At 39.5% G+C, this 22,936-nt stretch overlaps 1 protein-coding gene across 4 annotated transcripts in view; it reads right to left on the bottom strand.

The window, feature by feature from the left end:
• DAGLA (diacylglycerol lipase alpha) overlaps positions 1-22,936 on the bottom strand; it is a 124,848-nt gene that overhangs the window by 59,663 nt on the left and 42,249 nt on the right. For 3 of the 4 annotated variants that reach the window (XM_032220016.1, XM_032220042.1, XM_032220025.1), the window contains exon 2: positions 6,050-6,179. The exons of the other annotated variant lie outside the window; for it this stretch is intronic. The gene's annotated coding sequence lies outside the window, so the exon portion shown is untranslated. The remainder of the gene's footprint in view (positions 1-6,049; positions 6,180-22,936) is intronic. 4 annotated transcript variants of the gene reach the window in all.

The raw sequence follows: 22,936 nt of genomic DNA, 5'->3' as shown, positions 1-22,936 counted from the left end.
CCCACAGATTCACCTCCACACTGGTTCCTCTCATAAAACAGTTTTCTCTGCATTGTTGAGTTTTTCCTTGGGTTGCAGTATGCTTCAAACTTTGCAAACAGTACCTCTGTTTTCTTTTTGTCCTCTGCAGTGATCTCCCCACTTGCTTGCCAGGCTCTGCACACATCACGTCTTTTCTGTCCCACACATATCAGAAAGTGTGCTGCTTTCTGCTGATCAGTCCATTTGTCTGCAAACACAATCTCTATCAGCTCCGTTCACTTTGACCAGTTTTCAGATATGTTCCCTGACTCCAAATCCAGGGAAGGAATGTTCTTTGTGTTGCTGCCATGACTCTTCTCACCCCACTCCTGGTACCATGTGACGATTTAACACAATATAAAGGCAGACACCAAGGAGCTTGAACCAGAGGCTTGTATTTACTCAGCAGCAGCCATCTTACAACAACTACTTCCTGCCCCCAGATCACATGACTAGAAATGTTAGCTGTTTCCTAACATGCATAAAGAACTGGGTATAACACTTGAACTTGAGATATAACATAAAGCATACATATCATTACAACTAGGACTTGTTTCACAGAACACTCTTTTGGTCTTTCACAATGTATACTTCTAATATTATCAAAAGAGTTATTGTTTTATACTAAATTCAAATTCCATTTTAAGTACCGTCACTAAATCTGTAATTTTCCATAATGAGTTCGAAGTGTGAAGCTGCATCAGAATACCAAAATGCTATTACAGAATCAAGTAAAACTAAAGATATATCATGTATCGTGAGGATAGTCATTGTTTCTCTCTTTGTTTTAATCTGAACTTTCTTCATAAAAATAGATTCATTACTTTCCAATTTCAGATCTTTACTGTCATTTGTCCCTATAGGGTTGAAGCTGGTCAAGTCTGTATTTTGGTTCAGATTCCAGGAAAAGAGATTTTGTAAGCAAGGGATGGATAGCAGAAACCCAACATTCAATACAGGAACCCATATGGATATTGACTCAAAAATGCAGAAAGAAACCCAGGTCTCAAACTGTGTGACTAACATACCATAGGGGGAAGATACCTGGAGAAGTTCTTGAATGTATCACTTGATTCTCTGTAAAAAAAACCTATTTATCTAACCTTCGTTAGTCTGCTTTGGCAATGTGGACCAGGAACAGTTTTAACTATATCTAATATAGCACTTTGATAATTTCCAAACTGTACCAAAAAAAATTGATCCCTTATATAAAGAGTGGAGTCTTTTTTTTCTTTAGTTAGTGTTGACCAAGGTGGCTTTGTGCCTAAAAAGGATTAGAAATTAGTCTCCAGATTTCTAGCCTGATGACTTAAGCACTATGCCAAGCACCTTTTCTATGCAAAGGTTAGCTACAAGAAAATAAAGGAAATAAACATTTATCCAAAACTCTTTAATTAATAAAACCACCCCATTCTTAGTTATTCATTTCAAAAAGTGATGTGATGCATTCACTCAGCATAATACGTGTACTCTTTCTTTAACAACTACAATTGAGACTGGTGACTTGATAGTTAAGGGAAGCAATTGCTAAGCGAAAAATCACATGACATAACTGTATTAATGATTTTACTTCAGCTTTTCTTTGCTTTGTAATGTCAAAAAAATGTAGCCCTAAACAGCTGGGAGAGTACAAACAGTGGGAAAGTTTTCTAAGACTAAATTCACAAGGAAGTCTGGATAAAAATCTTATAGCCCTTTTGTTCCATTTCAGGTGGCTGCAGCTGCAAGCTACTTATGAGTCAAAAAAAAGCGTGAAACAGATTAGGATATTGTAAGTTACAGGTAGAAGTTGTAGCTGTAATTCAAGAGGGGTTGGACCGTACATTTGTGGCTATGTAGAGATTTGGGACTGATTCTTCTTTTGACTCCACCCCTGGATTCTGCTACTCCTTCCCCTACAGTAAGTAAAATGTCCCATTTTCCAGCTATGAGTTGTGCCTGCCTATAGAAATGTAAGCTATTGTTAGGGAAGGTACAATTTTTTTACCAACTTTCATAATTATATATTCCTCACAAAGACTTCCATTCACTTGAATATATAAACAGTGCCTGAGAACTTAAGATAACCTCTTCTCAATAAATTTTGATTCCCTTTTTATAGTAACAATGATATATAGTTAAACTTTAGCTATGCATGGAATGTCTTAAACCATTTATATTCACTCATATTCCATCCTTCCTTTTTAAAAAAGTTTTTATAAAAAGATTTTACATATATAATTACATTCAAAGAAAAATATATAGTAAATGTGAAATTGGAAAAAGAGAAAGGAAGGGAAAAAAGAAAATAAACAATACAGAAGATAGAAAAAAGAAAGAAAAAATACAAGGACAAAATATGAAAAGCAATATTAAGAAATGGTTTATGATTTGGCAGTTTAGAGATGAAATTCTAATCAAACTTCTCTATCTAAGATTATATCATTATTCCTTTCTTTCTATAACCTATTCTTTTTAATTATCAAAACAGCAAGTCACAGATATTTTCTTTTTTTTTACACAAAAGTCCATAAAGGGGTCATATTTAATACAGTAATACAATAGCAGAGTTGGAAGGGACCTTGGAGGTCTTCTAGTCCAACCCCCTGCCTAGGCAGGAAATCCTATACCATTTCAGACAAATGGCTATCCAATATCTTCTTAAAGACTTCCAGTGTTGGGGCATTCACAACTTCTGGAGGCAAGCTGTTCCACTGATTAATTGTTGTAACTGTCAGGAAATTTCTCCTCAGTTCTAAGTTGCTTCTCTCCTTGATTAGTTTCCACCAATTGCTTCTTGTTCTACACTCAGGTGCCTTGGAGAATAGTTTGACTCCCTCTTCTCTGTGGCAACCCCTGAGATATTGGAACACTGTTATCATGTCTCCCCTAGTCCTTCTTTTCATATTTTTTACTCTCTACTTTCAAATAACTAAATTGCCCCAGCAATTTTCACAGGACCAAACCAACCAGAGTTTAACTTCAAAGTTGTTCAAATGATCCCTAGAATAATTCTCATAGCAATCCTGCAATAGCTCATTCAGTTCTAGGAGAGCCCAAGTCTCTTGACAAAGAAACGTTGGCTAGAGATCAATGGATGCAATAAGAGCATAAAAGTGAGAATGCTTTGCTGCTCTTACAAGTTACAACTTTTAATAAGTTCTTAACTGTTCTAGTTGGTTTTATTCTTTGTCTTTCTCCAGCACTGCTCTAGGCATCACTTGCATTGCTATAGAGCCCTCCTACAAGGACTCCATAGGATCCATGATCACAGAAAATCTGCATGGGTGCTAATGGACCCAAACTCCTCATCATGTGCTCATTTCTAAGCCACGAATAACACCTCAGTTGAATTGTGCACCATAGATTCAGGAAAAATCCCAAATGCTCTCTGAACCTATACAAGGTTCATCAATTACTTGGGACAGGCTACCTGAGTAGGCCCAATCTCCCTGCAGTAAGACTTGGCTATAAACTCCAGGGCCAAGAGGGAGTAATCTATCCATGGCAAGGAATTAATGTTAACATCCCCTAGTCCTGGCTTACTTTTCCACTGCCCTGAGACAAAAACCAGACCCAATGGGTGATTATGATGTAGGCCATCAATAAGTTCAATGGATCAAGTCAATGGTTGCCATGGGGCCATGAACTTTCAATACACGGGCCCAAAGAATGAGAAGGACATCTTCAGGTACCATTAGTCTGGCTAGGTCCACTGCTACAGAGTCAAGGAGCTCAAATAGAGCCACCACTATGTATGGAAGGAGGCAAGCAATAAGACCAAATGACCCCAATAGCCCAATCCAACAAAAAGGCTCTCCCATTTGGCCACCAAACATTTTCAGATAATAGCAGCCACACCCACTTCTACCCTGGAATTGCAGGTGATACCACACTTAAAACCCAAGAGGGTACATTTTTGAGAAAGAAAGATTTTCCCCTCTGCATCCAACCAAATTCCATATGCACTAAGCTGGCCCCTTTGTCCATGATCAGATTATGAATTAGGTGAGCTTTGTTAGAGGCTAACTTGATATTAAGCAGCAGAAGACCAAGCTCTGAGGCAGAGTGCAGCAGGATGGAATATACCACTGATGGTGAACCTTTTTGGCACTGAGTGCCGAAAAGGCACTGCGTGTGCGCACCCATCAGGGACGTGCCCCGGAAGAGAAGCTACCAAGTGGGCCTCCGTGCGCCGGAAACCAGAAGTTCATTCCCCGGTGGGCGCATGCCTACTTAGCAGCTTCACTTCCAGGGCATGTACCTGATGAGTGCATGCACACAATGCCTTTTTGGCATGTGCACCGGCCATCTTGTTTTCCGGTTACTGGCACACATGCACGCATGATGATCAGCTGGCCGATGCGCATACGCACAATGGTAACCAGAAGACCAGCTCTTCTGGTTTCTGGCCCTGCTGCATGTGCAAAATACAGCTGATCCTGAACAGGAAGAAGAACTGGCGATGCTGTGCATGCCAGCCAACATGGCTCTGCGTGCCACTTCAGGCACACGTGCCATAGATTCGTCATCACGCAAATATACCATATAGTATTACCACACTGGTGTTAAACACCAGGCCCATCTTCCCTGAAAGTGGCCTGACCCCTCCTCTTAATTACTGTCCACCATTCCATCCCTTAATGCTCCCTTCCACCCCAGCTCTAATAGGTCCATTATAATCTTATCAAACATTCAACACCACTACTTTTTTATCTCACATGAGAGCAAGAAGCCAGCACAACTTCACCATATCCCCATTCCAAAAGAGACTTTCAACTGGAAAAATCTTCCAGATGTCCTTTCTTATTCTATATTTAAGCTTTATTGCTCTAATTTCCCACTAAGGAAGTTTTTCCCCTTTCTATTATGCTAAAAAATCAAGATGTTGATTTTTAGTACACTTTGCTTTATAAGAATACAAGGTATTAATTTTTACTGACAATTGCTAAAAATAAGTAGTTGTAATCTTTCACTCGTCTTGCATTTTGGTATCACATACCGTTTTCAGCAGTGACAACACATGGTGATTAAAAAAGCCAAGAATAATTCATTTCAACAGCTAACCTAATATAGGATATTCTTTTCTCCTTACAGAAATTGTGTTTTCTATGGGACTAACTTTTGGATCTATTTATGCCCAAACTAGTACTTCCACTAGTCAAGAATAAAAATAATTCCATATGCAAATGATTATGAAGAAGTATCTGATTTTCTTATGCAGTTAGTCCTTGTTTAATGACCTTGTTTAATTAAGTTGGGACCAACAACATTGCTAAGCAAAGCAGTTGCTAAGTGGGAAATCACATGACTGCAACTGTGCTTTCCAGCTCAAAACTGGTAAGATTAATCAGTTTCATACCTTTGACTTTTTTTGTTTGCTTCCTAACCAGTTCAATGTGTTTTGGAATGCACATGCCGGTGCTGGGATAATTAACAAGGAATTTACTGTTTGTATTTATATTCATTGTGAAGGGGGAGGGAGGCAGAATCAGATCAGACAGAAGAGACTGCCTGCAGGAAATGCTTGTTCCCCTCTTACATTCTTGCAGAATGGAGAGATTGCACTGCTGGCATGGTGCACATTGCTTTTTATATGTATTCTCAATTGTGTGCTTGCTTACTCTCTTGTAATCCCTTTCTTTCCAATCCCTCTGCTCTGCAAGGAGGGAAAACAGAAAAACAAATCAGGCACAGGACAATGCATACTGATGAGTGTAATGGAGATAACACAACTGAGGACAGCAACATTGTAACTTCGACTGGCCACTATATGAGGCAATTGGTAAGTGGGAATTACTTGTAAAAGCAAGGTGAATGTTAAATGAAAGGAGCACACCATTAAAAGCAACAAATCATTCATATTTTGTACAGGAGAAGACCTACAATTATGAACACAGTAAAAGGGTTAAATTAGATAACTAATCTTTCACCGTCAGTCTCCATGAACAAGATTATGAAATTTCTATCTTAAGTTTGAAACAGAAAAACATGCAGACCTGTAGCTTTAGACAAAAGAAAGAGAAAACTGAGATCAAGTTATGCTTACATAGCATGTAGAGCATGTAATCCAGTAGAAGCACATTCTTCTGTCACAAGAAGCTTTATTGGGAAAGTCTGTATCCATGGATGTAGACTTTGTGAATGAAGGAGGAACCAGCATATTCACCCTGTAGCCACTGGAAATCCCAGGGAGAAGAAAAAAGCAGCTCAGTGAATATTTGTTAAAACACTGTTATTACCATCATCGCTAGCATTCCTCTGTCCAACAATGCAAGGATTTATCCAAGCATGTGAAATGAAGGGGGGGGGGGAATAATTTATACACTTCTTTCTATATCCTTATTTAGCCAAACGACTATGGGATAAAGGAATGAGAATATGATGATGTAGTGTTATCATACTGAGAAAAATACCAAAAGAGAAATAACAGTCCTGAAGCAATTATGCTTCTTCCACAGAAAATCTAGCAGGTGATGGTCATGGCTAGGAGAGCTTTGGACAGCTTCAATTTATGCACCAGTTGTAGCCTTTCTTAGATCAGGACTCTATGCACTCAGTCACTTAAGCCCTAGCCATCTCTCCTCTGAATTGTTGCAATGAGCAATACATGGGACTACCCTTGAAATGTATTAGGAAGGCTCAACTAAATACATAGTACAGCAGTGCAATTAGTTTTTGGGGCCCATAGAATGGCCCAAGCTACAGAACTGTCTCTTGAACGGCACTGGCTGATGGTTTGCTTATGTGTGTAGTTCGAGGTGTTGGTTATGACCTTTAAAGCTTTCCATGGCAAGGTCCAGGTTACTTGATGAGCCATCTCATCTGGCTAAGACAAGCCCACCCTACTCATGCTGGCAAAGGAGGCTGGCTATGGATCCAGCCATTTAAGGAACTCTTAAGACTGATGGAATCCAGAAGAAGAGCCTTTTCTGCTGTAGAGTCAGGCCTCTGGAACATCCTGCCTCCAGGCGTGAGGTGGGGGCAAGATGCTCCAGAAAACAAGCACTACAGAAGAGAAGGCTCTTTTTCTGGATCCCATTAGGAATTAACAAAATAAACCAATGGTCTGGGTAAAATAAGAATTCCAATAGAAGGGAATATATGTAGCTCAGGACTGAATTACAAGGTTATTGGTGCTCTCGGAGCTTGGTTGTTGGCTTGTAAATGTTTTATTACCCAACTAGGTAACATCATCAATGCAAGTGAGTACAAGGTTTGCTGCCTGTTTGTGCATAGTAACTTCACTTGCCAGTTTTGATGGAGATGCTATTTCCTCTTTGATGATACCTTGACTGGAATATTGATTTCTGCCTGAATGTTTACTATTGATCCTTGTTTATTCAAGTTTTCACTACTGGAGAGGACCAAGTCCTCAGAAAAAAATCTGCAAAATTCTTCTTGAATACTCTATTAAACATTAGAAAGTTTCAGAAGAGTTCATATAATTTCATAATGAGCCAGAGAACAATGCATTTAAAAAGGAAAAAAAAAAACCTCTCTAGAACTATATACATGTATACATGCATATATTTTGGGAAATAAGAGATGAGGAAAAATGTATGCCTTCTGGGAGGAATTTTTTTATACTTAATTGCTTTTAAAACACAAATACCGTATTTTTCAAAGTATAAGATGCAGCTTTTTCCCTCAAAAAAGAGGCTGAAAATCTGGGTACATCTTATATACTGAATACAGCATTTTTTGCCTCCTGAAACTCCGCCCCCTTCACCAAATGGCCGTGCATAGCCTTTAGGAGGCTTTCAGAGTGCTCCTGGGGGCTAGGAAAGGCAGAAATGAGCAAAAAATGGCCCACTTTTTGCTCAATTTTGCCTCCCCCCCAGCCCCCAGGAACACTCCATTAGCCTCCTAAAGGCTATTCATGCCCTGGTTTTTTGGGGAAAAATGGGCCTGTTTTTGTGAAAAACAGGCCGTTTTTGGGTGGTCTGCAGAGTGCAAAACCTTTTTTTAATTTGCCTGTTCAAAATCTTGGTGCGTCTTATACTCTGGGGCGTCTTATACTCTGAAAAATACTGTAATATATGTTTATTTTAACATGTATTCAAACTATGGATAAAATGCAATCTAAATAAATCTATAGTAAATAAGTATCAGAAATATAACAAACAGTTGCATTCTTGCCTTTCTGGGTTGCTTAACTTATTTTTAACCACTGAACTCAAATCATAACAAACAAACAAACAAACAACCTAAACAGTTACGAACACAATCCTCATGAGATAGGTGGCTATGTAAATTTAATTTATTCATTTATTCAATCAATTTATATCTTCCCATTTTACATATATGACAATAGATGGCTTACAATGTATAAAGAATTATTAAAATTATACATTTACTATGTTAATGGAAACACATAGCATATGTGTATATTTCATATAATCTCTACTTTCTGAAGAACATTTCTGTCAGGCTCAGTAATGTTATTACTCAACTTGTATCTTCAAATAATAAAAAATATTTTGGTTTAACCCAATATATGTAACCTGCCTGTATAATAAATGTATTTAAGGCTTCGGGGGGAGGAGCCTGCCGCCGTCGGGAGCTCAACGAAGCTCCTCTCAGGATTCTGGTCTGTATATCTTATAAGATCTATAGATATCTCCCCTTTCTGGCAGAAAGGGGCAGGGAGAAGGTCAGTCGTTAGGATCTCTTTGTAATTCATAGCTTTTTTTTTTGCTGTGAATGGAGAAGAGGTTCAACATTAGCTGAGCTTTTACTCCAGCCAGTTCTCCGCAGCTGCCTTTTTTGCAGCCCTAGGCAGATTGCCCCCCCCCCCAGGACAAAGCTAAGCTATTTAAAAATTAATCCGGGCGGGGACCATTCCTGAGGAATTTTTTTTATTACTATCTAAAATACCAGCTTCAACTTTGCAAAAGGCTCCCTTTTCTAGCTGCGTCACAAGATGGCGATCTTATAGCTTTTGTGTTTGATGTGACGTACTTAGTCAGCCCCACTCTCCTGAAGGCTTCTCCGTATTAACTGTTAAAAGATTAACTGAGGGGAGCAGAGACTTTGATTCTTGGCTAGCCTGATTGCTTGTCTTTTATTTTTATTCTGGAATGGCTCCCAAATCTAAGCAGAAGCGCTTCCTTAATAACATATCTCAAAAAACTGCTATGAAGCCGCTACCCTTGCCTCCTACGTCCTCCACTGGAGATTTGTTAACACAAGAATTTCTTCTCAAAACGCTTAATAATTTCAGACAGGAAATTAATCAACTGATATCGGATTTATATGATCAATTTGATGCTAAAATTGCTCAAGCAAAGGAGGATATGATCGGAGTAATGACAGTCATGACAGATTATATTGCTGAAACGGAGGATAAATTGGAACTTTTGGAAGAAACTAACTTTAATTTGACATCCAAAATTCAAACGTTACAACAGGAAATTGAAAATGCTCAAAAACAGCTTGTCATGATAAATTATAATAAGACTGCCTTCGCAATAAGAGTTAGAGGACTGCGTGAAAACGAACAGGAGAATTTGAAACAGATCTTCTTTGAGGCTCTTAGCCGCTCGGTGGGAAGTCCGGGACTTAACTTTGATTGGCAGATTCAAAAAATTTACCGCCAGAATTCGTGGGTAGCAAAACAGCGACAGCTTCCGAGGGACATAATTATATACTTTACCACAAGGGAATCCAGAAATGTGATAATACAGAAGCTTTACAACAAGAGGTTGAGAATTGATGGACAGGACTTGATTGTTTTTAAAGAGATACCATCTCAAATATTAAGAGCAAGGAGAGATTACATTTTCTTAACTGAAGAACTCAGAAATTCTCAGATTCCATACAAATGGGAAGTCCCAGCTGGCATTACAGTTACATTTGGCAATCAAAAACACCGCATTAATTCTGTCTGTGAAGCCCGAGAATTTTATTACAAGATCCTGAAGGCGGGACTTCCTGATTCATCCGGACCTGGAGAGAGACAAGGAGAAGGAGAAGACAAGCAGCGAGACACGTGGCTACAAGGCGGAGGGTGTTGCTTTCCTCTTCCGGAAGGGCAGAAGAGTAAAGAATAAAGACTTAGCGATGTTCTTAAAACTTTATGATTTCTGCCTGGGATAAAATGGAAAAGTTGTATATCGATGATGAGACATGGAGACCGAAAGAAGCGTTGCTGATTGTGGACACATATTGTATATAAGATTTGTTTGAACTCTAACTCAAATTGCGCATGAATTATTTTCCTAGGCGAGGAGAGCGGAGATCGCGATCTTTTTGAGTTGTGGTCTGGGACGAACGGAGTTGGGAGGCGCGTGGGAGAGGGAAGGGTAGCGAAAGCTTAACTAGACTACTTGGGGCTAGAATGTAAGCTGATGTTTGTATCAGTTGCTATTTCAATATAAGGTTAAGAAAGATTAGTCAGAGAGTCTCCAGGAAGGTGGAGTAAATATGTGAGGAGCAATGGACGCGGATAAAATATATATGTGGATATGGATAAAGGCAGGGTGGAAGGTAAAAAAATTTACATGTGGATCTGGGTAAGGATAGAATGGGAGGTGTTGGAAATGAAAAATGAAAGAAGTACTTGAGTTTAATGGTTTTATAGAAAGGTTTGGATATTCAGATAAAAAAAGAGATAAATTAAAGGTCTGAATAGATAGATAAAGCAATGAGACTTTTAGTTGGGGAATTCTAATTGATTAACTTACCTGGCTCTAATATAGTTTGAAACCCTGCAAGTAGTAAAATAACCGAAATTTGGAATGAGCTACATTGTTTAAGATTTACAGATGATGGGAAGCTGTGTTAATGTAGTGGGTTTATTGATCTTTCTTGTTTTTCTTTTTTTTTTCTGTGTGTGTTTTTTTCTTTTCTATTTTTCATTATTCCCTTTTTTTTTTTTTGTTTTTCTTTTTTTTTTTAACTTTAAAGTTAGCTGGCTTTATTATACTCAAGTGCTTGTTAAAGAACTATGCCGGGTATGGGACCTGGGAAGCCGTAAGGGGGTTAGGGAGGGGGGATTATAGGGGGGAGGGGGGAGGGTGGAATTACAGTTTCAATTCTTAGAACAATAAGAATTCACTTGTATACTGCGGCTCGTTTTCCTTTTTTTTTTTTTTTCACTTTTATTTTCTAAAAAATAAACTGAATAGATTAATTGTAGGGATACACCAAAGTGAGGAGAAGAGGGAAAGAAGAGGGAGAAGTAAAGAGGGAGCGAGAGGGGAATGTAAGGAGGGTGAGATGGAGGGGGGGGGGGAGATGTCTGAGGGGGAAGGGAAGTAGAAGAGGGGAATGCTGGAGGGGAGAAATGAAAGTTGGAGGGGGAGAAGAAAGGGTGTATGGGGGATTGAAGTGTCATGTTGGGTTTTTTTTTATGGTGGATTTTTTCCTTTTTTTTTGTTTTTCGTTATGTACAGAATATAAGTGATTGTATAAAATGAAAATGAAAATGAAATAAATAAAATGTTTTTTTTAAAAAAAAAATGTATTTAAGATAATGAGCAAAGACAAGGAACAATGCAATCTCTTAACAAATAATTGATTAATGATAATTTTATCTAAACCAGAGATTTTCAAACATTTTCAGGCTATGGAACCTGTTAAAAAATGCTCAGAACCCCTGATCAAAAGACAAAAATCTTTGACAGAAAACTGATTGCTTGCAAGTATTATTTGTATACTGTTTGTTTCTAAGCCCATTTCACAATAAAAGAGGTCGCATATAACTAAATCAAATAATTTAACAAATCCTTTATTTATGGTGTTAATAACCAGAAGGATTGGGGAATGGCAGCATGTTACTGATATTTGGGGTTCCAATGATATATTATACTGTAGACGTTGCTATTTTCATATAAAATGTCACATTATTTTAAGCAATATAGCTGAAAACTGAGTCCATTTGAGGTTTAGACAAAAACCCTCACCTGACGTGACCTCCCCATTATAAAACCCAGTGACCACACCAGGCCCTTACAAACAGAGGAACACTAACATCCCAGGTATCTGAACCAGTAAGTTACACAGTAGGCCAAAGATCTAGGTAACCAGGTTGGGCAATCACTTTTCTGCAATATTACACAACAGCCAGGGGTGGTAAACAAAGTGACTGGGAAGGGTTAGATATGCATGAGCAGCTCTTTACCATATGGTTATTTTGCTATTTTGTTAACTGATTCATAAGTTAATGTTGCAACTTACTGTATAAACTTATACAACTTAGAATGAAATAGTAGATACTCAAGTTCACATTCCATCCAACTATGAACTTCATTGGGTAACGTGGCATCAGTCATTACTTTTTAGCAGAAGTTAGCCTACAGTTATTGCTGTGGTCATTCTCCATTAGATATGCTAACTTTTGCTCCAAGAGGAAAAATGGAATATACATATTATAGATACAAAAAATAATTATAACCAATTCAAAAAAAGGTGGTGGTAAAAGGAAGAATATGGCAACTGTGGAAACAAAAAACGGAGTAGAATGTATTAGAGAGGGACGGATGGAGACAGAATGATTGAATGAATTATTACTCCAGATACTATACAACCATAAATATATTCCTAAAAAGATGATAAAGAAATACTGATTTTTTTCAATACATAAAACTTCAGTATGGCAATATTAAGTTATCATTCCACTGATGAATGGATTGTAGCATCAGATTGATTCTCTGACAGCTAGTTACTATAATTTATTTCAAGTTACCAAGTCTGAGTTCCCACACTTATATGTCACTATTTAATATTTGTGGTACAAAAATGAAGGAGTATTTTTCAGTGCTAAACTACTAATATATACTCCTTTCCAGAATGAAGAGATTGATGAGTGAGTACGTGAGTCTGTCTATCCATCCTTTATATCAGTGGTTCTCAACCTTCCTAATGCCGTGATCCTTTAATACAGTTCCTCATTTTGTGGTGACCCCTAACGATAAAATTATTTTTGTTGATACTCTGTTAACTGTAATTTTGCTATTGTTATGAATCATAATGTAAATATCTGATATGCAGGATGTATTTTATTGTTATAAATTGAACATAATTAAAGCATAGTGATTAATCACAAAAACAATATGTAATTATATATTGTGAAATATTTCTTAATATATCTATATATTAAGAGAATATATCTTTCTCTCTCTTTCTGTCTGTGTGTGTGTGTGTGTGTGTCTGTCTGTCTGTCTCTCTGTGTGTGGCTCTTGTCTCTCTCCCCATCCCTCCCCCCTCTCTGTCATTCTCTCTCTGTATCTCTCCTCCTACCCCCATCTGTCACTCTGTGTGTATGTGTGTGTGTGTGTGTGTGACTGTCTGTCTGTCACTCACTCATTCTTTCACTTAATCACTCACTCTCTGTGTGTCTCTCTCTCTGTGTCTCTGTTTCTCCCTCCCTTCCTTCCTCCCTTCCTCCCCATCTCTGTCACTCTGTGTGTATGTCTCTCTCTCTCTCTCTCTCTCTCTCTCTCTCTCTCTGTGCCTCTGTCTGTCTCTCTGTCTCTCCCCTCCCTCTCCCATCTGTCACTCTGTGTGTGTGTGTGTGTGTGTGTGTGTGTGTGTCTCACACACACATAGGCACACATACTGTGGTCACCTTTAATCCAGGTTAAAAGTACCTGGCAACGGTGTTTTTCTCTGGGATAAAGTCTCTAAGGTTGTAATTTATGGGGTGTGCACATGCCACGCGCCTATGTTTTCAATGACGTGGAGCCACAGTGAGGCTCTGCGCGGCTGGCGATGACTCTAGAGCTCATCCGGGAAGATGAGGAACGCAAGGGGGACCCCTCCCCTGCCGATGGGCTACGGATCAATAATTGTATGGGGTGTGCACGCGCACCTATGTTTTCTACGGCATGGAGCCACGGCAACGCTTTGCGTGGCTGGCATTGACTCCGGAACGCATCCGTGGGGGGGTTCAAGAAACGTGAGGTGGAGTTTAAAGTTCCGATGGTCTTAGTGACCCCTGTGAAAAGGTCATCCCACCCCCAAAAGGGTTGCAACCCATAGGTTGAGAACTGCTGGTTTATATGAATGAGTCTAAGACAAAAAAAGAAACAGAAGGATCATGACCACATTTAATTTGGCAAGGAATATTTGCCATTGTTACTTGTATCTAGAAAAACCTTGTCTCAGATGGAACATATTCTAGGTCAATAGTAGTGTTCCCTTTGAGTGACAGCTTTTGCAGGCTGGAAGCAAAAATTCTATGGCAATCATATCATGTGGGCTTTCCTTAAGCATTGTTTAAGCAGCAGGAGATACAATGTTGTGTGACAAAGAGCTTTGGTGTAATTTAATACAGCACTTTTTAATGGGTACCATCCCACACTAGGATTGAATAAAGTAGTTTAAACCTGTATATACATCATTAAAAGGAGTAATTTAAGAAACATCCATAGCTATGAGAATCTGTCATTCTCAGGAATCTTTCCAGTATGGGCATTTTGTGGTACACACTTGATATGATTATAAACATATTTATTTCTTAGCATCAGAAAACCATTAGATGTAATTTCTGCCAAAAGAACTATCTATGCCCTACTTATTGTCTTACTTGAAAGACATGAAAACAAGAAATACTGAATCTCCAATCTATATTACATTAATTACAGCTACTCATATCACTACATTCTATATTCAGAAGAACACCAGATGGCATACTCTTACCATAAGCAATTCAAGCGGAAATCTGCAATTAGGATATGTATAAAACATCATCAGTCTTCAGACTGCTATTTTAAAGCCCATGAATAGAATTCTTTCTGCCTCACAACATACATTTTCACAATCTGAAGATTGTTCTGCCTTCAAGGATATGATTTCATCTTACACATTTTTTTTTGCTTATTGGGGAGGGGCATTTTAGCGCAGCCTTACTCAGAAAAAAAACCCCTTCTTTTTCTGAACTTTGGATATAATTTTTAATGGCATATTGTTAAGGGACGCTACTGTGATGTTTCAAATCATTCTCTCAAATCAATGTGCCCGCCACAATCTTGGTTATCTTCAGAATCTGAAATAATCATAGAGGAATATCACTGCATTCCATCGCAGGCAAGATCCTTGCGTGAGTGTTGCTGAACCGCCTGACTGACCACCTGGAACAGGGTCTATTATCCGAGACACAATACGGTTTCCTCAAAGAGCGTGGCACTATGGACATGATCTTCGCAGCCCAACAGCTCCAAGAGAAGTGTCTAGAGCAGAATCATGAATTGTATACCACCTTCATGGATCTCACTAAGGCTTTTGACACTGTCAGTCGTGAAGATCTATGGCGTATCATGTCAAAGTTTGGGTGCCCCAATATTCATCGTAATGGTACATCAGTACAACAGAATGACAGCTCATGTTTTGGATGATGGAGAAGCTTCAGAGGCCTTTCCTATTACAAACGGCGTCAACCAAGGTTATATGTTGGCACCAACCCTATTCAGCATAATGTTTTCAGCCATGCTGTCAGACACCTTCCAGAACAGTTTCTTGGGAGTTAGTCTGAGATACAAGACCAATGGGAAACTGTTCAACTTGCGAAGACTCCAGGCTGTCACCAAGATAAAGGAGACTGTGATATGAGACCTCCTTTGTGATATGCTGGATCAGAGCAGGAAATACAAGCCAGTGTGGACAAATTTGCAGCAGCATACGACAACTTCGGCCTAGATATGAATATAGGAAGGAAGGAAAATATAGAACCTTTGGCTTTTAAATTCTGTATAGATCTAAAATCCAAGGCAGAGGTTCGTTTTCTTTTTTGAGTTAAAACATTGAGTGCTAAAAGAAATCTTAAACAAAGACTGCAATATCTTGCTCCCTGGGTTATAATTCCAAAGTTGATAGAATTTTAGGAACTGCTTAGTAGGGAATATTACAGGGGTCCTAAGGAAGTCCCTCTAGTCTAGTGCATCAATCCTCAATCTTTTTGGCACCAGGGAACCAGTTTCGTGGAAGACAATTTTTCCACAGATTGGGAGGGGGCTAGTTTCTGTTTCACTTATTTGCCTGCTGCTCCCCTTCAGCTGTGTGGCTCAGTTCCAAACAGGCCACAGACCAATACTGGTCCATGGCCCAGGGTTGGGGAACCCTGTTCTAGCAGGACAAAGAATAGTGGACTTTTTTGTGGTGGTTCCCTCCCTGTGGAGCCCCATCTTTGCGGAGATAAGATTGGCTCCCACTTTATCACTCTTTCACAAAGCCCTGAAGACCTGGTTTTGCCAGTGGTCTGGGGAACCCTGAGAGGGATGGAATCCATCAAGTAGCCTATCTGAGTGACTGATTGTTATCACCAGGGAGTGGAGAATGACCATTGGCTTACCTGAAGGGTCGTTCTCCGTGCACTGCAAGGGATTAAATTCTGTCCCACTGCCCAAGGACTGGATTGAAAAATCTTTGGCTATGCCTTCTGGCCGCCTCCATTGTCAGTTTTTTCAATGTAGGCTTGGTCCATGCAAGACAGATGGCCACACGGCTGTAGATCTTCAAATGAGAGAAACCAGACATCCTGGAACAATACCCCAGGGCGGGGTTGGACACTCCTGCAGTGCATAGAGAACAACCCTTCAGGTAAGCCAATGGTCATTCTCCTGTGCACTGCTTGGAGTGTCCAAGCAAGGGACATGCCCAAGCAAAATGTCACTAGGGCGGGTGCAACAAATACGACCCAAATCCCATAGTTAAGAGTCGATAGAAAGAACGCTCTGCAAGACACATCTTCCAAAGGCCGTATCTTCAGAGGCGTATTTGTCCAATTTGTAGTGTCTGATAAATAAAGATGGCACCGCCCAGGTTGCAGCTTTGCAGATCTCCTCAAACGAGGCCTGGGTAGCACAGGTCGCTGTGGTTGTTGTGCTCCTGGTCGAGTGTGCAGTCAGTCTGGAAGTCACCGGTCTATCATGGTGTTTGTAGGCAAGGGAAATACAAGCCTTGAGCCAGCTCCTAATGGTGAATGAGGAAACCTTAGGGCCCATAGCCCCCGGCTGTAATGACACGAACAAGGCCTCCGAGTGCTGGAAGGATGACGTGCGCTTGATGTACCTCTTGAATGTTCTCCACACGTTGAGGGTATGCCAATGGCGCTCCGTAGGGTGACTGGGCCTCGGGCAAAAGTTCAGGAGTAGGAATTGACTTTCAGAATAAATGACGGATCCAGGCGGAGAAGAACCCTGTCGCTATGAATGAGGCACAAGTCCTCCCTGACTGACAGGGCCGCCAACTCAGACACTCTCCTCACCGATGTAATGGCGATGAGGAAGGCCATCATGAAGAAGAGATGTCTGATGGATGATGCCCGGAGTGGTTCAAACGGTGGTTCAGATAGGGCCCTAAGCACAACTGCAAGCTCCCAGGTCAGATAACGATGAACCATCTCCGGGTACAAGTTCGATGCCCCTTTAAGGAAGGCATGTACCCTGGGATGACGGCTGAGTGGCTGGTTGGAGTCCACAGACAAGACAGTGGCCAGTGCTGCGATCTGAAGCCACAAGGTGTTTGGGGCCAGTCCTTTATCAAATCCCTCTTGGAGGAAATCCAAAATTTGTGGGAAAGACGATGAGAACGGATCAAGGTGGTGTAAAGCACACCAAGAAGAAAAAACAGACCATGTAGCCTCAAAGATTCTGGCAGTGGAAAGTCGCCTGGCTGCCTGGATTGTATTACCTGCCTTGAGAAACTGCCCTGAGTCAGGAGGTTCCTCTCAAGTGCCAGACGGTCAATTGGAGCCACTGGGGCTCCGGGTGGCGTATAACCCCCTGGCTGAGAGAGACCAACTCCTGCAGAATTCTCCAAGGCTGGGCAACAGAGAGGCTGGTCAGGTCGGTGAACCAGGTTCTTCGTGGCCGAAAGGTGCCACTTTGTGGCCAGTAAGGTACTTCCACTTGTTCCAACAGAATCTTCCTAATCACTCAAGGAATTAGTGGCAATGGTGGGAAGGCATAAAAAAGGCTGGTGGGCCAAGCACAGTTGAGAGTGTCCACCCCCTCCGCCTGAGATGATCGGTATCTGGTGAAGAAATGGGAAGCTGTGCGTTCTCCAGAGTGGTGAAAAGTGGTGGGAGGAGCCTGCTGGTGGTGGCAGCAAAAAATCAGCTGCCTCCGAATTCCTGGCTACGTACCTGTTTAGAGGATCTTCCATCTGACGTCTTATCAGGTTTTCTTATCCTTCAGGCAAGAAGGAAAGAAGAAACTGTTTTGCTGGCAAATGCTCTTCGATTTTTGCAGCTTTGTGCTTGCAAGGAAAGGGGGGCTAGCCCAAGGCAGAACGGCTGTCCGTGCTGGGAACCTCAAACTGCCTTGTGCAGGACAAAGTAGGTCTCCCCCACTCTGCTCAAAGTTTTGTTTGATTTAATCTTATCACGAGCTGAATCCGTTTACTGCGTGGACAATAATTGTTTATCAACATTTTAGCTTCTTTTCTTTTTCTCCTCCGAAAAATTATTTACTTAGAGGCTTTTAAAATGGTGCCGAGCAGGCTGGTTTCTCCGGTAATAACGAACACTTTTTGCTAATCCTCACAAGAATTCAAAACAAAAGAGATTGTTTATCATATGTTTTGGTTTCACAATAGAAGAATTTTACTCCTTCATTAACCTTGCTTATCTGGAAGTTAAATGGTGATGAATCTGCTGAACGGTCTTGTTACAATGTTTACTCACTGAAAGTTTTGCCAAGCCTTAAACTTCAAAATAAAAGCCTCTTTACTTAAAGCTGCATATTCAGGCAATAGAGTTTTATTAACTGCAGGCAGATAAATTTTGAAATGGCCTCAAAACCAAATATTAACTTGAAGTCGTCACCCTCTACTTCCAGGGGCACATCCTCAGTGCCTGGCACAAAGCTGCAGCCTCCGCTTCCTACGCCCCCTGCTGGGGATGTGTTAACGAAAGAATTTTTCCTGAGTAATCTAAGCGAGGCTCTTAATGCACAGACAATTAAAATGGAAGATAAATTTAGAGATAATAGAGAGGAGAGAAAAGAGGAAATAAAAGAAATGAAAGAAGAAATTAAAAGTGAAATAAAAGGACTTAAACAGGAGCTGTATGAGAAATTTGAGGCTAAGGTTGATAAAATTAGAGACGACATGCTGAGTCTTGTAACTGTATTAACAGAACATATTTCTGGAGTGGAAGATACTCTAGAGGTTCTTAATGATGCCAATGCTAACTTGACATTGAAAACAGAGGTGGTGGAACAAAAAGTGGAAAATGCTGAAAAAGAAATTATTATGATACAGTACCGACAAATGGAGTTCGCATTAAGAGTAAGGGGGCTGCGTGAGGAGAAACAGGAGAACCTGAAACAGATCCTATCGGAAGCTTTTGACCACCTGATGGGAAGACCAGGGACCAACCAAGACTGGCAAATTGACAAAGCTTACCGGGTTAACTCCTGGCTGGCAAAGCAGAAGCAGCTTCCTCGAGACATCGTTATATATTTTACTACAAGAGAGCTTAGAAATATGGTACTGCAAGCGTCTTATAACACTAAGCTTCAAATTGGCGGTCAAGACCTGGCTGTTTTGAAAGAGATACCACCTCAAATGTTAAGAGCCAGGAGAGACTACGCTTTTTTGGTCGAAGAACTCAGAAATCGTCAGATACAGTATAGATGGGATGCACCATTTGGCATCATATTTACATTTGATAAGCAAAGGTACCGCCTCAACTCTGTATGGAAAGCCCGAGATTTTTATTATAATATATTGAAGGCCGGACACCCTGCACCATCTGGACCTAGAGAAAGACCACAAGAAGGACAGGATAGACAGCAAACTACACAACCACCAGACAAGATGGAGCATCTCTCTTCTCTAGAAGTGCAAGGTGCTATGGAACCAAGACCTAGCCGCATGACTACTAGACGTATGGGGAAACAAGCTAAAAAGCAACAGCATCAACAATCATCGGCCATCGATCAAGGAACTACAATAACAAATCTGGAAGCAGTGGGAGGAGCTAGACCTAAGGTTAAACAGGCCGTGCAGGAAGCTCTAAAAATGCTTCAACCAACCAAAGATGACAACTAAGATTTTAACATGGAATGTCAACGGACTGAACTCTCCACAGAAGAGGAAGAAAATATTTCATTATCTCAAACAGTTTAAGAACGATGTAATTTGTTTGCAAGAAACTCGTATCAAGTCAACTGATCAAAAATATTTGATCAACTCAAAACTTGGTCAACATTTTGCAGCTTCTGCTATGGAAAAGAAGAATGGTATAGTTGTATACTTAAGAAAAGATATGAAAGCTGAATTAATAGAAGCAGATCCCTTCGGAAGATATATTGCTTTAGACTTAATCTTAGAAGGGAAAAAGACATTACTTTTGGGAATTTATGCTCCAAATCAACAGCAAGATAGATTCTATAGAAATCTTCATGCTAAATTAGTACAGTGGGACTATAGTTCCTGTATACTATTGGGTGACTGGAATGGAGTGATAGACACTAAGAGAGATAAGAAGATTTCCCGCCTAAATACCAAGATGCGAGCAAAGTTACCCAAATCTTTCTTTGACATTATGGATGATTTTGAATTGAGAGATATTTGGCGAGAAAGAAATGCAGAGGAATATGACTTCACTTTCTTCTCGGACAGGCATCAATCCCTCTCAAGGATTGATTTTATTCTAACCACTAATGATTTGCTTTCTAGGGTCAAGAAAACAAAGATTGCAACTAGGGTCCTTTCGGACCATAACCCAGTTTGGATGGAGTTGGGAAGGGTAGTGCAGGCAAGAAGGTCTTGGAGATTGAATGAAAACTTATTTAGATATGAAAAGTATATTAATGATTGTAAAAAATTACTATCTGAATATTTTGTTTTGAATATGAATAAGGGTACATCTATGGAATTTGTATGGGACGCAAGCAAAGCGTATATGAGAGGAGTTTTGATGAATATAAATAAAACACATAGAAATAAGCAAGGGTTAAAACGAACAGAACTGGAAGAGCAAATTAAGAGAAAAGAGCTGGAGTTAACAATGAACCCAGACGATACAAAGGTTAAGGAAGCTATTAACATATTAAAATCTCAATTTGACATGTTGATCTCTGACCAGGTAGCTACTAATTTATTATATGCAAAACACAATACTTTTTGTAATGCAAACAAACCTGGCAGATGGTTAGCTTATCAGATTAGGAAAAAAAGGAAAACTCGAAATATATCTAAACTGATTTATAGAGGGAAGGAGGTGTTTCAACAGGAAGAGATTCAAAAGGCTTTCTGGGAATTTTTTACAGAACTGTATAAAGGGGATAAAATTAATGGTTTAGACATAGACAAATATTTAGACAAAGAGAAAATACCTTCAGTTAGAGAAGAACACAGGCAAAAATTGAATCAACCAATAACCTCGGGGGAAATCCTGCAGGTAATTAAGCAATTAAAGTCAGGGAAAGCACCAGGTACAGATGGCTTGACAGCGGTTTACTATAAAAACTTACAGTTAGAAATGGTAGAACCTCTTAGAGAATTATTTAATATGATTCAAACGGAAGGTAAAGTCCCTCCATCTTGCAAGACAGCGTTTATATCTTTGATACCCAAAGAAGATCAAGATACTACTCAACCCAAAAATTATAGACCTATTTCATTACTGAATGTAGATTATAAAATTTTTACTAAAATATTAGCAAATAGGTTAATGTTGGTCATTCAACAATTGATACATACGGACCAAACAGGTTTTATACAAGGGAGACAGATGAAAAGTAATGTTAGATTAATTATTAATGCATTAGAATATTTGGGAAAGAACAACCAGATCCCTGCTGCGTTTATATTTTTGGATGCTGAGGCCTTTGATCGAGTTAACTGGCAATTTCTGCTGAAGATACTGCAAAAAATGCAGATAGGAGATAATTTTTTACAGTCAATTAAAGCAATATACCAACAGCAAACAGCACAAATCATAGTCAATGGAAGTTTAACAGACTCTTTTCAAATTGGAAAAGGTACAAGACAGGGCTGTCCTTTGTCCCCATTATTGTTTATTATAACTTTGGAAGTATTGTTGAATAAAATACGGGGCTTGGATGGTTTAAAAGGGATCAAGATTAGGCAGCAAGAATATAGAGTCCGCGCTTTTGCAGATGATTTGGTCATAATATTGGAACAACCGCAGGAATCCAGTATGGTTTTAATGAATACGATTAATCAATATGGTCAAGTGTCGGGCTTTAAAATAAACTTAGGAAAAACCAAAATATTAGCTATAAATATGAATATTAAACAAAAGGAAGAATTAGGAGTGATGCTAGGATGTGAGGTAGTTAAAAAAGTCAAATATCTTGGAGTTAACATTTTAACTTCAAATGGGAAATTATATAAGCATAATTATGAACCACTTTGGCATAGCATACAGACAGAGATGAAAAAATGGGAGAAATTGCACTTATCTTTGCTGGGTAGGATAGCGGCAGTGAAAATGAGCATTTTACCAAAATTTTTATTTCTTTTCCAAATGTTACCTATACTTAAAAAAGATGCGAACCTTTTAGAATGGCAGAAGGGTATCAACAAATTTGTGTGGGCAGGAAAGAAGCCGAGGGTAAAGATGAAAATAATGCAAGATGTACGTGAGAGAGGAGGATTGAAACTACCTAATTTAAAACTATATTATGATGCAGTGGCATTATCTGTAATTAGTGATTGGACTCATTTAACCAATGATAGAATATTGAATATTGAGGGACACGATCTGGTATTTGGTTGGCATGCTTACCTGTTATTCAACAAAAAATTGGATAAGAATTTTAAAAGTCATATTTTAAGAAATGCTTTATTGCGGGTTTGGAAGAAATACCAATATAAATTAAATGACAAGATACCCATGTGGGCAATTCCTAGACACGCAATTGAAAATATGAATACAGCACAAAAACAGGACAGAATTACTTACAGACAGCTTCTTACCTCGGAAAGGGGGGTATTACAATTAAAATCTTTAGAGGTA

This window comes from Thamnophis elegans, chromosome 1, assembly GCF_009769535.1.
Source record: "Thamnophis elegans isolate rThaEle1 chromosome 1, rThaEle1.pri, whole genome shotgun sequence".
Lineage (NCBI taxonomy): Eukaryota > Metazoa > Chordata > Lepidosauria > Squamata > Colubridae > Thamnophis > Thamnophis elegans.
Note: the sequence above shows the minus strand (reverse complement) of the source record. Positions and strands in the feature narration are given on the sequence as shown.